Source organism: Ambystoma mexicanum, chromosome 5p (genome assembly GCF_040938575.1).
Source record: "Ambystoma mexicanum isolate Mex_15411 chromosome 5p, UKY_AmexF1_1, whole genome shotgun sequence".
Lineage (NCBI taxonomy): Eukaryota > Metazoa > Chordata > Amphibia > Caudata > Ambystomatidae > Ambystoma > Ambystoma mexicanum.
In genome coordinates, this window is record NC_090930.1 from 743,787,513 (window position 1) to 743,799,815 (window position 12,303).

The window sequence follows — 12,303 nt, forward strand, 5'->3', positions numbered from 1 at the left end:
GAACATGCAGAAACAACATTGATGTGAAAAGATTGGAAAAAGCCCTATTTTATTAACATTAAAAAATGTTATACAATTATTTTGGTGAATCATATTCACTTTCACAATCATTCCTATGTTTCAAGCAATTTGATGGTCTTATTAAATGTGTAAAAAATGTAATTCTTTGAGCTGACAAACTGTATGGAGAGCAAACTTTTTATATCTTACAAGAGTTTTGAGTTCTAGAAAGTAGTGCATTTACTGATCAAGTGCCCTTGTTTAAATGTACTTACTTTATTTGGATCACACCTTTCTCGAAAGAAGAAATAAACTCTAAATTATCAGGAAACAATTCAACTGATTTTAGGGGCCTCCTGGGCTTTGAATGCAAATCGCTGAGATCAAAAGCCAGTTTAATAGCCATTATACCTTGGAGCTTTGGAGATATGAGAGTGGGCAGTTTCTTTGTTGCAAAAGAGAGTCATCCCCAGAAACTATTAATATTCTTTGGTCAAAGAAGACTGCCATCAACGTGGGCTGTAAAGCAAAGCTATTGCTGTTATATCTATCTGCAAATGAAAGGCAACTCTAAAAGAGAAGCAGCCCCAAGGTCCCACCGAGATTTGAACTCGGATCGCTGGATTCAGAGTCCAGAGTGCTAACCATTACACCAGGGAACCTACATAATCAGTAGCATGATGCACTTCATTCTGGCAAAACAGAGCACATCAGAGAAAATATGTAATATTCCTATATCATTAGACTCCAGAGGAAGAATTTGATCCAAATGAGGCATGAAGCCAATACTTTGCGATTGCACAGCATCCAACAGCAACAGTGCTGCTTCGATATAATATCAGTAAACGCTTACTATAGGTCAGTAAAAATCTTGACTGTGCCCTATATTCTCATTGCCCTTATGAAGCTCTGCTCAACAAGGGTTCCATGGTGTAATGGTTAGCACTTTGGACTTTGAATCTAGCGATAGGTCTCGGTGGAACCTCTCTCTTGCTCTAACACACTTTGTCTCCTTTTTGTCTTAAATTATAGGCCAAAGATAGTAATATTCATAAGGTTAGTGGTGTAGGGTATTCATTTTCGCTCTCAATCTCTGGCATAACTTTTCATAAAAATCCACTTTTGTGCCTAGCACCTTAACCTTTATGCATTTTTTTAAATGTATGAACAGTGAGGTCATTCTGAGTCGATGGGCAGATCTGCATCGGAAACATACATAAAAGATTTGAAATGTTCAAACTTAACTCAATGTTAAGAAACATGCTCAATCTGTGACCCAATGGATTCTCTTTTTACTTGAAGATGCAGCAACAACATTAATAATACCATTTTTGGAAAAGCAGCTCTATTGTATCGCCATTCTCTTTCAAAATTGTTAAAGGGTTAATCCTATGAAAAGCGACCATATTCAGAATCAATGATATTAATCAAGCGTCTTAACAGTCTTTACATGTTTGTAAAATGAAGGTATCAGTTTGAGATGAAAAATAGAACGAAGAACACACTTTTCTTAATTCACAAAAGGCCTGAGGTGTATAAATACTGTTTGTACCGACCAAGGGCCCATTCGTGAATGTACTTACTTTAGTTGGATCATACCTTTCTTCAAAGAAGACATCCACAATAAACGATAAGGGAAAGGTTCGACTGATGGTAAGCTCTTACAGAGATTTGAATGCAAATTATTGGATTCAACCTCCAGGGTGCTACCATTACACCATGGGTCTTTCACACCACAGAAAGTGGTGGGTTTCATTGTGGCTAAAGAGCGTCATCCATGGAAAATCTTTCTTTTTTCAAATGCACCCAGGGAATAATGCTATGAAAGTGGGTGACACAGCAGCGCCATTGCTATTAAAACAAGACACTGAGAGGAAAACAAACACAGTAATTCCTAAGGTCCCACCGAGATTTTAACTCAGATCGCTGGATTCAGAGTCCAGAGTGCTAACCATTACACCATGGAACCTACATACTTAGTGCCATGATGAACATCATTGCAGCAAAAAAAGAGCCTTTTAGAGAATGTATGCAATATTCTTTTATCTTATGCCTCCAGAGGAAGAATCCTATCCAAAGAGCTGTAAAGCAAAGAGTTTGCTATTGCGCAACAACCAACTAAACAGTTCCACATTTGCATAATATCCGTGGGCTAGGAATATGAGTTTGTTAAAATGATGCATAAGATCTCGATTCTCATTTCTGTTACAACTCTGTCAGGTTGCACCAGCAAGGGGCCCATGGTGTAATGGTTAGCAAAGAACATTACTGAAGGGCCCCTCGGCCAGCCAGAAAGCCAAAATGGAGAGAACGGGCATGAAATGGTTGTGAATGAGCTTCAAAATGCGTTCACAGGTAATTGAATTGGTGATCTCCTCAGTTTATTCACCTGGAACTCCTGTCAATAGCAACAGTCGGCAGCTGGGTTGCCAGACATTTTGCCGAAAGAAATTTGTCGACGGGACATTTGGTCGAAACCATTTGGTCGAAAACCAAATGGTCGAATTGCTTTTGTTTTTTATTTTCACTTTTTTTTTGGGGGGGGGGTTTGGGGGGGTCCCCCCAACCCCCTTTTTTTCTAAAAACCCCTTTTTTTCCCTAAACTACAACCTAAAAAATATATATATAAATAAATAAAAAAATCGACCATTTGGCTTTCGACCAAATTACGTCGACCAAATGTCTTTCGACGAAATGTCCGGACAGCGGCAGCTGGTCTGTGTCAGTAATGGCAATTTGATTTTGCAATTTTCACACTTCCCTAATAAATGAACAAAATGTTCCATTTGTAGGCATAGTTACATGCCATGGTATGTATACCATGCTTAATCACCACCATAGGAGGCTCAGAGCACCATCCGCATTCTTACGTACAAAACATGTAAGGAAATAATCAGATCTTTTGCTCTGCAGGAGTCAGGCATCTTTAAAGCCTGACAAAGCGGCAGAGTGCTATTGTAAACTGAGGCATGATGAAACCATGCCCAAGAACCCAGGCAGGTTAAACCCTTCCACTCATGCCCCTAGGCCCCAAACGGACATGAACGGCCAGGTTCTATAGACAGGGCAGCTGGCATGGATTATGGACACTTTTAACATAGGGTGGTTTTTCAACCTTATCTCCTCTGGGAGCAAAGCGCTGGACAGGGTTTCCTGTACGTTTTTGAGGTTTGCAAGGATCTATGTGTGGATGTTTCTTGGTGTGAAAAGCATGACACCTTTTGGGGTGACACCAGGCTCTTCTGGGAGTTAATTTGCATAATCTCTACTTTCTATTTTATGTGACATGGGCTGCAGTTACATTGTTCTGTTAATACAGGGCAACACACAGGTCATAGTTCCAAACAGGGGTGCACGGTCTGCTTGCTAGCTTACATTTACAGATCTATTTGAGATTCACTGCCTTTTCATAAACTGAGTACTCTTCCGGAGTATTTCTAACTTATGTAGGTGTTTTGGGGGTGTTACGTGCCTTTGTATGACTGCTGCAAACCACTTGATATTAGACATTGATTGGAAACGACATAAAAAATCCTGACACATATTGTAAGCGGACATAAAATGACCTATATTAGCTAATATAAGTAAACAGACATCACTCCCCCCTCCCCACAAAAAGGGATGTATGCGTACACAAAAAATAAAAATGAAAAACAAGCAACTACTGCAGTTAAAATCTAAAAATGTAAATTCAGTTACATGATCATGACTCGGAAGGGGAAGTTAAAAAGTAAAAAAACACAAGGTAGGAGAGAGGTTAGCTTTACATGCCATGAGGGAGGAAGAGGTCTTCCAAGCACTGTTGTGTATGTTGGTCAATCCCTCTGAAACGCAAAAGGAATGTGCACATAGAAATCAAAGCAGAGTCATCCAGAGAGACTATTTAATTCTTTTTTTTTCAAATTCTCGAAAGGAAGCTGCTATCAAATTGAACTATTCATCACAGCCACTGCTAGGAAATCTATGTGCATAAAATGACAATACACCCAAAGGAAAACAAAATATAGCTATAACATGTCGGATTACTAAATTCAGAGTCCAGCCTACTAACCATTAGACCATGGAACCTAAATACTTACGCAAATGCTGAACTTCATTATGCCAAAACAGAGGCAGTCAGAAACAATATTTAATATTGCTTAATCATATGCCTCAAGAGGAAGAATTTGATCTACATGATCTATAAAGCACAGAGATTGCTATAGCACAACGTCAATCGACAACATCGCTGTGTTTGTATGATATCAATCAATTGGGACTATGAATCTGTAAAAATTGTAAATGTGCTCTATATTGCCATTTCTGATTCAACACTCTCAGGTGCATCTAGCAAGGGTTCCATGGTGTAATGGTTAGCACTTTGGACTTTGAATCCAACGATCCGAGTTCAAGTCTCGGTGGAACCATTATCTTGCTCTTACACTCCATTTTCTAATTTCTCAAATTACAATTCAACAGAGTTAATATTCAGAAGTTCAGCCGACTCAGGTAGCCGTTTTCACACTCTCTCTCTCTCTGCACGACATTACATTTAAATGCACTTTGGTGCCTGATACCAATACAGTGATGCAACTACATATCGTTAATGTACAATCCCTAAGGTCAATCAGAGTGGGCACCCAGATATCTCTCAGAAACATTTTCCACAGATGAATAATGTCCAACCTTAACTCTATGAAAAGAAAAATGTACACACTATGTGCAGTAGATTCTCTGCTCACTGGAACATGCAGAAACAACATTGATGTGAAAAGATTGGAAAAAGCCCTATTTTATTAACATTAAAAAATGTTATACAATTATTTTGGTGAATCATATTCACTTTCACAATCATTCCTATGTTTCAAGCAATTTGATGGTCTTATTAAATGTGTAAAAAATGTAATTCTTTGAGCTGACAAACTGTATGGAGAGCAAACTTTTTATAACTTACAAGAGTTATGAGTTCTAGAAAGCAGTGCATTTACTGATCAAGTGCCCTTGTTTAAATGTACTTACTTTATTTGGATCACACCTTTCTCGAAAGAAGAAATAAACTCTAAATTATCAGGAAACAATTCAACTGATTTTAGGGGCCTCCTGGGCTTTGAATGCAAATCGCTGAGATCAAAAGCCAGTTTAATAGCCATTATAACTTGGAGCTTTGGAGATATGAGAGTGGGCAGTTTCTTTCTGGCGTCATCCCCAGAAACTATTAATATTCTTTGGTCAAAGAAGACTGCCATCAAAGTGGGCTGTAAAGCAAAGCTATTGCTGTTATATCTATCTGCAAATGAAAGGCAACTCTAAAAGAGTAGCAGCCCCAAGGTCCCACCGAGATTTGAATTCGGATCGCTGGATTCAGAGTCCAGAGTGCTAACCATTACACCATGGAACCTACATAATCAGTAGCATGATGCACTTCATTCTGGCAAAACAGAGCACATCAGAGAAAATATGTAATATTACTATATCATTAGACTCCAGAGGAAGAATTTGATCCAAATGAGGCATGAAGCCAATACTTTGCGATTGCACAGCATCCAACAGCAACAGTGCTGCTTCGATATAATATCAGTAAACGCTTACTATAGGTCAGTAAAAATCTTGACTGTGCCCTATATTCTCATTCCCCTATGAAGCTCTGCTTAACAAGGGTTCCATGGTGTAATGGTTAGCACTTTGGACTTTGAATCCAGCGATCCGAGTTCAAGTCTCGGTGGAACCTCTCTCTTGCTCTAACACACTTTGTCTCCTTTTTGTCTTAAATTATAGGCCAAAGATAGTAATATTCATAAGGTTAGTGGTGTAGGGTATTCATTCCCGCTCTCACTCTCTGGCATAACTTTTCATAAAAATCCACTTTTGTGCCTAGCACCTTAACCTTTATGCATTTTTTAAAAATGTATGAACAGTGAGGTCATTCTGAGTCGATGGGCAGATCTGCATCGGAAACATACATAAAAGATTTGAAATTTTCAAACTTAACTCAATGTTAAGAAACATGCTCAATCTGTGACCCAATGGATTCTCTTTTTACTTGAAGATGCAGCAACAACTTTAATAATACCATTTTGGGAAAAGCAGCTCTATTGTATCGCCATTCTCTTTCAAAATTGTTAAAGGGTTAATCCTATGAAAAGCGACCATATTCAGAATCAATGATATTAATCAAGCGTCTTAACAGTCTTTACATGTTTGTAAAATGAAGGTATCAGTTTGAGATGAAAAATAGAACGAAGAACACACTTTTCTTAATTCACAAAAGGCCTGAGGTGTATAAATACTGTTTGTACCGACCAAGGGCCCATTCGTGAATGTACTTACTTTAGTTGGATCATACCTTTCTTCAAAGAAGACATCCACAATAAACGATAAGGGAAAGGTTCGACTGATGGTAAGCTCTTACAGAGATTTGAATGCAAATTATTGGATTCAACCTCCAGGGTGCTACCATTACACCATGGGTCTTTCACACCACAGAAAGTGGTGGGTTTCATTGTGGCTAAAGAGCGTCATCCATGGAAATTCTTTCTTTTTTCAAATGCACCCAGGGAATAATGCTATGAAAGTGGGCGACACAGCAGCGTCATTGCTATTAAAACAAGACACTGAGAGGAAAACAAACACAGTTATTCCCAAGGTCCCACCGAGATTTTAACTCGGATCGCTGGATTCAGAGTCCAGAGTGCTAACCATTACACCATGGAACCTACATACTTAGTGACATGATGAACGTCATTGCAGCAAAAAAAGAGCCTTTTAGAGAATATATGCAATATTCTTTTATCTTATGCCTCCAGAGGAAGAATCATATCCAAATGAGCTGTAAAGCAAAGAGTTTGCTATTGCGCAACAACCAACTAAACAGTTCCACATTTGCATAATTTCCGTGGGCTAGGAATATGAGTTTGTTAAAATGATGCATGAGATCTCGATTCTCATTTCTGTTACAACTCTGTCAGGTTGCACCAGCAAGGGGCCCATGGTGTAATGGTTAGCAAAGAACATTACTGAAGGGCCCCTCGGCCAGCCAGAAAGCCAAAATGGAGAGAACGGGCATGAACTGGTTGTGAATGAGCTTCAAAATGCGTTCACAGGTAATTGAACTGGTGATCCCCTCAGTTTATTCACCTGGAACTCCTGTCAATAGCAACAGTCGGCAGCTGGGTTGCCAGACATTTAGTCGAAAAAAATTTGTCAACAGGACATTTGGTCGAAACCATTTGGTCGAAAACCAAATGGTCGAATTGCTTTTGTTTTTTATTTTCACTTTTTTTTTGGGGGGGGGTTTGGGGGGGTCCCCCCAACCCCCTTTTTTTCTAAAAACCCCTTTTTTTCCCTAAACTACAACCTAAAAAATATATATATAAATAAATAAAAAAATCGACCATTTGGCTTTCGACCAAATTACGTCGACCAAATGTCTTTCGACCAAATGTCTTTCGACGAAATGTCCGGACAGCGGCAGCTGGTCTGTGTCAGAAATGGCAATTTGATTTTGCCATTTTCACAACTCCCTAATAAATGAACAAAATGTTCCAATTGTAGGCACAGTTACATGCTATGGTATGGATACCATGCTTAATAACCACCATGGGGGGTTCAGAGCACCATCCGCATTCTTACGTACAAAAGATGTAAGGAAATAATCAGATCTTTTGCTCTGCTGGAGTCAGGCTTCTTCAAAGCCTGACAAAGTGGCAGAGTGCCATTGTAAACTGAGGCATGATGAAACCATGCCCAAGAACCCAGGCAGGTTAAACCCTTCCACTCATGCCCCTAGGCCCCGAACGGCCAGGTTCTATAGACAGGGCAGCTGGCATGGATTATGGACACTTTTAACATAGGGTGGTTTTTCAACCTTATCTCCTCTGGGAGCAAAGCGCTGGACAGGGTTTCCTGTACGTTTTTGAGGTTCGCAGGGATCTATGTGTGGATGTTTCTTGGTGTGAAAAGCATGACACCTTTTGGGGTGACACCAGGCTCTTCTGGGAGTTAATTTGCATAATCTCTACTTTCTATTTTATGTGACATGGGCTGCAGTTACATTGTTCTGTTAATAGAGGGCAACACACAGGTCATAGTTCCAAACAGGGGTGCACGGTCTGCTTGCTAGCTTACATTTACAGTTCTATTTGGGATTCACCGCCTTTTCATAAACTGAGTACTCTTCCGGAGTATTTCTAACTTATGTAGGTGTTTTGGGGGTGTTACGTGCCTTTGTATGACTGCTGCAAACCACTTGATATTAGACATTGATTGGAAACGACATAAAAAATCCTGACACATATTGTAAGCGGACATAAAATGACCTATATTAGCTAATATAAGTAAACAGACATCACTCCCCCCTCTCCACAAAAAGGGATGTATGCGTACACAAAAAATAAAAATGAAAAACAAGCAACTACTGCAGTTAAAATCTAAAAATGTAAATTCAGTTACATGATCATGACTCGGAAGGGGAAGTTAAAAATTAAAAAAAACACAAGGTAGGAGAGAGGTTAGCTTTACATGCCATGAGGGAGGAAGAGGTCTTCCAAGCACTGTTGTGTATGTTGGTCAATCCCTCTGAAACGCAAAAGGAATGTGCACATAGAAATCAAAGCAGAGTCATCCAGAGAGACTATTTAATTCTTTTTTTTTCAAATTCTCGAAAGGAAGCTGCTATCAAATTGAACTATTCATCACAGCCACTGCTAGGAAATCTATGTGCATAAAATGACAATACACCCAAAGGAAAACAAAATATAGCTATAACATGTCGGATTACTAAATTCAGAGTCCAGCCTACTAACCATTAGACCATGGAACCTAAATACTTACGCAAATGCTGAACTTCATTATGCCAAAACAGAGGCAGTCAGAAACAATATTTAATATTGCTTAATCATATGCCTCAAGAGGAAGAATTTGATCTACATGATCTATAAAGCACAGAGATTGCTATAGCACAACATCAATCGACATCATTGCTGTGTTTGTATGATATCAGTCAATTGGGACTATGAATCTGTAAAAATTGTAAATGTGCTCTATATTGCCATTTCTGATTCAACGCTCTCAGATGCATCTCGCAAGGGTTCCATGGTGTAATGGTTAGCACTTTGGACTTTGAATCCAACTATCCGAGTTCAAGACTCGGTAGAACCATTATCTTGCTCTTACACTCCATTTTCTAATTTCTCAAATTACAATTCAACAGAGTTAATATTCAGAAGTTCAGTCGACTCAGGTAGCCGTTTTCACACTCTCTCTCTCTCTGCACGACATTACATTTAAATGCACTTTGGTGTCTGATACCAATACAGTGATGCAACTACATATCGTTAATGTACAATCCCTAAGGTCAATCAGAGTGGGCACCCAGATATCTCTCAGAAACATTTTCCACAGATGAATAATGTCCAACCTTAACTCTATGAAAAGAAAAATGTACACACTATGTGCAGTAGATTCTCTGCTCACTGGAACATGCAGAAACAACATTGATGTGAAAAGATTGGAAAAAGCCCTATTTTATTAACATTAAAAAATGTTATACAATTATTTTGGTGAATCATATTCACTTTCACAATCATTCCTATGATTCAAGCAATTTGATGGTCTTATTAAATGTGTAAAAAATGTAATTCTTTGAGCTGACAAACTGTATGGAGAGCAAACTTTTTATAAATTACAAGAGTTATGAGTTCTAGAAAGTAGTGCATTTACTGATCAAGTGCCCTTGTTTAAATGTACTTACTTTATTTGGATCACACCTTTCTCGAAAGAAGAAATAAACTCTAAATTATCAGGAAACAATTCAACTGATTTTAGGGGCCTCCTGGGCTTTGAATGCAAATCGCTGAGATCAAAAGCCAGTTTAATAGCCATTATACCTTGGAGCTTTGGAGATATGAGAGTGGGCAGTTTCTTTGTGGCAAAAGAGAGTCATCCCCAGAAACTATTAATATTCTCTGGTCAAAGAAGACTGCCATCAAAGTGGGCTGTAAAGCAAAGCTATTGCTGTTATATCTATCTGCAAATGAAAGGCAACTCTAAAAGAGCAGCAGCCCCAAGGTCCCACCGAGATTAGAACTCGGATCTCTGGATTCAGAGTCCAGAGTGCTAACCATTACACCATGGAACCCACATAATCAGTAGCATGATGCACTTCATTCTGGCAAAACAGAGCACATCAGAGAAAATATGTAATATTCCTATATCATTAGACTCCAGAGGAAGAATTTGATCCAAATGAGGCATGAAGCCAATACTTTGCGATTGCACAGCATCCAACAGCAACAGTGCTGCTTCGATATAATATCAGTAAACGCTTACTATAGGTCAGTAAAAATCTTGACTGTGCCCTATATTCTCATTGCCTTTATGAAGCTCTGCTCAACAAGGGTTCCATGGTGTAATGGTTAGCACTTTGGACTTTGAATCCAGCGATCCAAGTCTCGGTGGAACCTCTCTCTTGCTCTAACACACTTTGTCTCCTTTTTGTCTTAAATTATAGGCCAAAGAGAGTAATATTCATAAGGTTAGTGGTGTAGGGTATTCATTTTCGCTCTCACTCTCTGGCATAACTTTTCATAAAAATCCACTTTTGTGCCTTGCACCTTAACCTTTATGCATTTTTTTAAATGTATGAACAGTGAGGTCATTCTGAGTCGATGGGCAGATCTGCATCGGAAACATACATAAAAGATTTGAAATTTTCAAACTCAACTCAATGTTAAGAAACATGCTCAATCTGTGACCCAATGGATTCTCTTTTTACTTGAAGATGCAGCAACAACATTAATAATACCATTTTGGGAAAAGCAGCTCTATTGTATCGCCATTCTCTTTCAAAATTGTTAAAGGGTTAATCCTATGAAAAGCGACCATATTCAGAATCAATGATATTAATCAAGCGTCTTAACAGTCTTTACATGTTTGTAAAATGAAGGTATCAGTTTGAGATGAAAAATAGAACGAAGAACACACTTTTCTCAATTCACAAAAGGCCTGAGGTGTATAAATACTGTTTGTACCGACCAAGGGCCCATTCGTGAATGTACTTACTTTAATTGGATCATACCTTTCTTCAAAGAAGACATCCACAATAAACGATAAGGGAAAGGTTCGACTGATGGTAAGCTCTTACAGAGATTTGAATGCAAATTATTGGATTCAACCTCCAGGGTGCTACCATTACACCATGGGTCTTTCACACCACAGAAAGTGGTGGGTTTCATTGTGGCTAAAGAGCGTCATCCATGGAAAATCTTTCTTTTTTCAAATGCACCCAGGGAATAATGCTATGAAAGTGGGCGACACAGCAGCGTCATTGCTATTAAAACAAGACACTGAGAGGAAAACAAACACAGTAATTCCCAAGGTCCCACCGAGATTTTAACTCGGATCGCTGGATTCAGAGTCCAGAGTGCTAACCATTACACCATGGAACCTACATACTTAGTGACATGATGAACGTCATTGCAGCAAAAAAAGAGCCTTTTAGAGAATGTATGCAATATTCTTTTATCTCATGCCTCCAGAGGAAGAATCCTATCCAAATGAGCTGTAAAGCAAAGAGTTTGCTATTGCGCAACAACCAACTAAACAGTTCCACATTTGCATAATATCCGTGGGCTAGGAATATGAGTTTGTTAAAATGATGCATGAGATCTCGATTCTCATTTCTGTTACAACTCTGTCAGGTTGCACCAGCAAGGGGCCCATGGTGTAATGGTTAGCAAAGAACATTACTGAAGGGCCCCTCGGCCAGCCAGTAAGCCAAAATGGAGAGAACGGGCATGAACTGGTTGTGAATGAGCTTCAAAATGCGTTCACAGGTAATTGAACTGGTGATCTCCTCAGTTTATTCACCTGGAACTCCTGTCAATAGCAACAGTCGGCAGCTGGGTTGCCAGACATTTAGTCGAAAAAAATTAATTTGTCGACAGGACATTTGGTCGAAACCATTTGGTCGAAAACCAAATGGTCGAATTGCTTTTGTTTTTTATTTTCACTTTTTTTTTGGGGGGGGGGGCTTGGGGGGGTCCCCCCAACCCCCTTTATTTCTAAAACCCCCTTTTTTTCCCTAAACTACAACCTAAAATATATATATATAAATAAATAAAAAAATCGACCATTTGTCTTTCGACCAAATTACGTCGACCAAATGTCTTTCGGCCAAATGTCTTTCGACAAACTGCCGGACAGCGGCAGCTGGTCTGTGTCAGTAATGGCAATTTGATTTTGCCATTTTCACAACTCCCTAATAAATGAACAAAATGTTCCATTTGTAGGCACAGTTACATGCTATAGTATGTATACCATGCTTAA

The 12,303-nt window shown here is 39.0% G+C and overlaps 9 non-coding genes across 9 annotated transcripts; 3 read left to right on the top strand and 6 right to left on the bottom strand.

Annotated features, from left to right (window-relative positions):
• Window positions 1-590: 590 nt before the first annotated feature.
• Window positions 591-662, bottom strand: TRNAQ-CUG (transfer RNA glutamine (anticodon CUG)). The gene has a single exon. It is a non-coding gene; the product is annotated as a tRNA-Gln (tRNA).
• Window positions 663-1,897: 1,235 nt separating this feature from the next.
• On the bottom strand, window positions 1,898-1,969 carry TRNAQ-CUG (transfer RNA glutamine (anticodon CUG)). The gene has a single exon. It is a non-coding gene; the product is annotated as a tRNA-Gln (tRNA).
• Window positions 1,970-4,334: 2,365 nt separating this feature from the next.
• On the top strand, window positions 4,335-4,406 carry TRNAQ-UUG (transfer RNA glutamine (anticodon UUG)). The gene has a single exon. It is a non-coding gene; the product is annotated as a tRNA-Gln (tRNA).
• Window positions 4,407-5,305: 899 nt separating this feature from the next.
• TRNAQ-CUG (transfer RNA glutamine (anticodon CUG)) lies at window positions 5,306-5,377 on the bottom strand. Its single transcript has one exon. It is a non-coding gene; the product is annotated as a tRNA-Gln (tRNA).
• A 258-nt stretch (window positions 5,378-5,635) lies between these two features.
• Window positions 5,636-5,707, top strand: TRNAQ-UUG (transfer RNA glutamine (anticodon UUG)). Its single transcript has one exon. It is a non-coding gene; the product is annotated as a tRNA-Gln (tRNA).
• A 913-nt stretch (window positions 5,708-6,620) lies between these two features.
• Window positions 6,621-6,692, bottom strand: TRNAQ-CUG (transfer RNA glutamine (anticodon CUG)). The gene has a single exon. It is a non-coding gene; the product is annotated as a tRNA-Gln (tRNA).
• A 2,371-nt stretch (window positions 6,693-9,063) lies between these two features.
• TRNAQ-UUG (transfer RNA glutamine (anticodon UUG)) lies at window positions 9,064-9,135 on the top strand. The gene has a single exon. It is a non-coding gene; the product is annotated as a tRNA-Gln (tRNA).
• Window positions 9,136-10,042: 907 nt separating this feature from the next.
• On the bottom strand, window positions 10,043-10,114 carry TRNAQ-CUG (transfer RNA glutamine (anticodon CUG)). The gene has a single exon. It is a non-coding gene; the product is annotated as a tRNA-Gln (tRNA).
• Window positions 10,115-11,351: 1,237 nt separating this feature from the next.
• Window positions 11,352-11,423, bottom strand: TRNAQ-CUG (transfer RNA glutamine (anticodon CUG)). Its single transcript has one exon. It is a non-coding gene; the product is annotated as a tRNA-Gln (tRNA).
• Window positions 11,424-12,303: the final 880 nt, after the last annotated feature.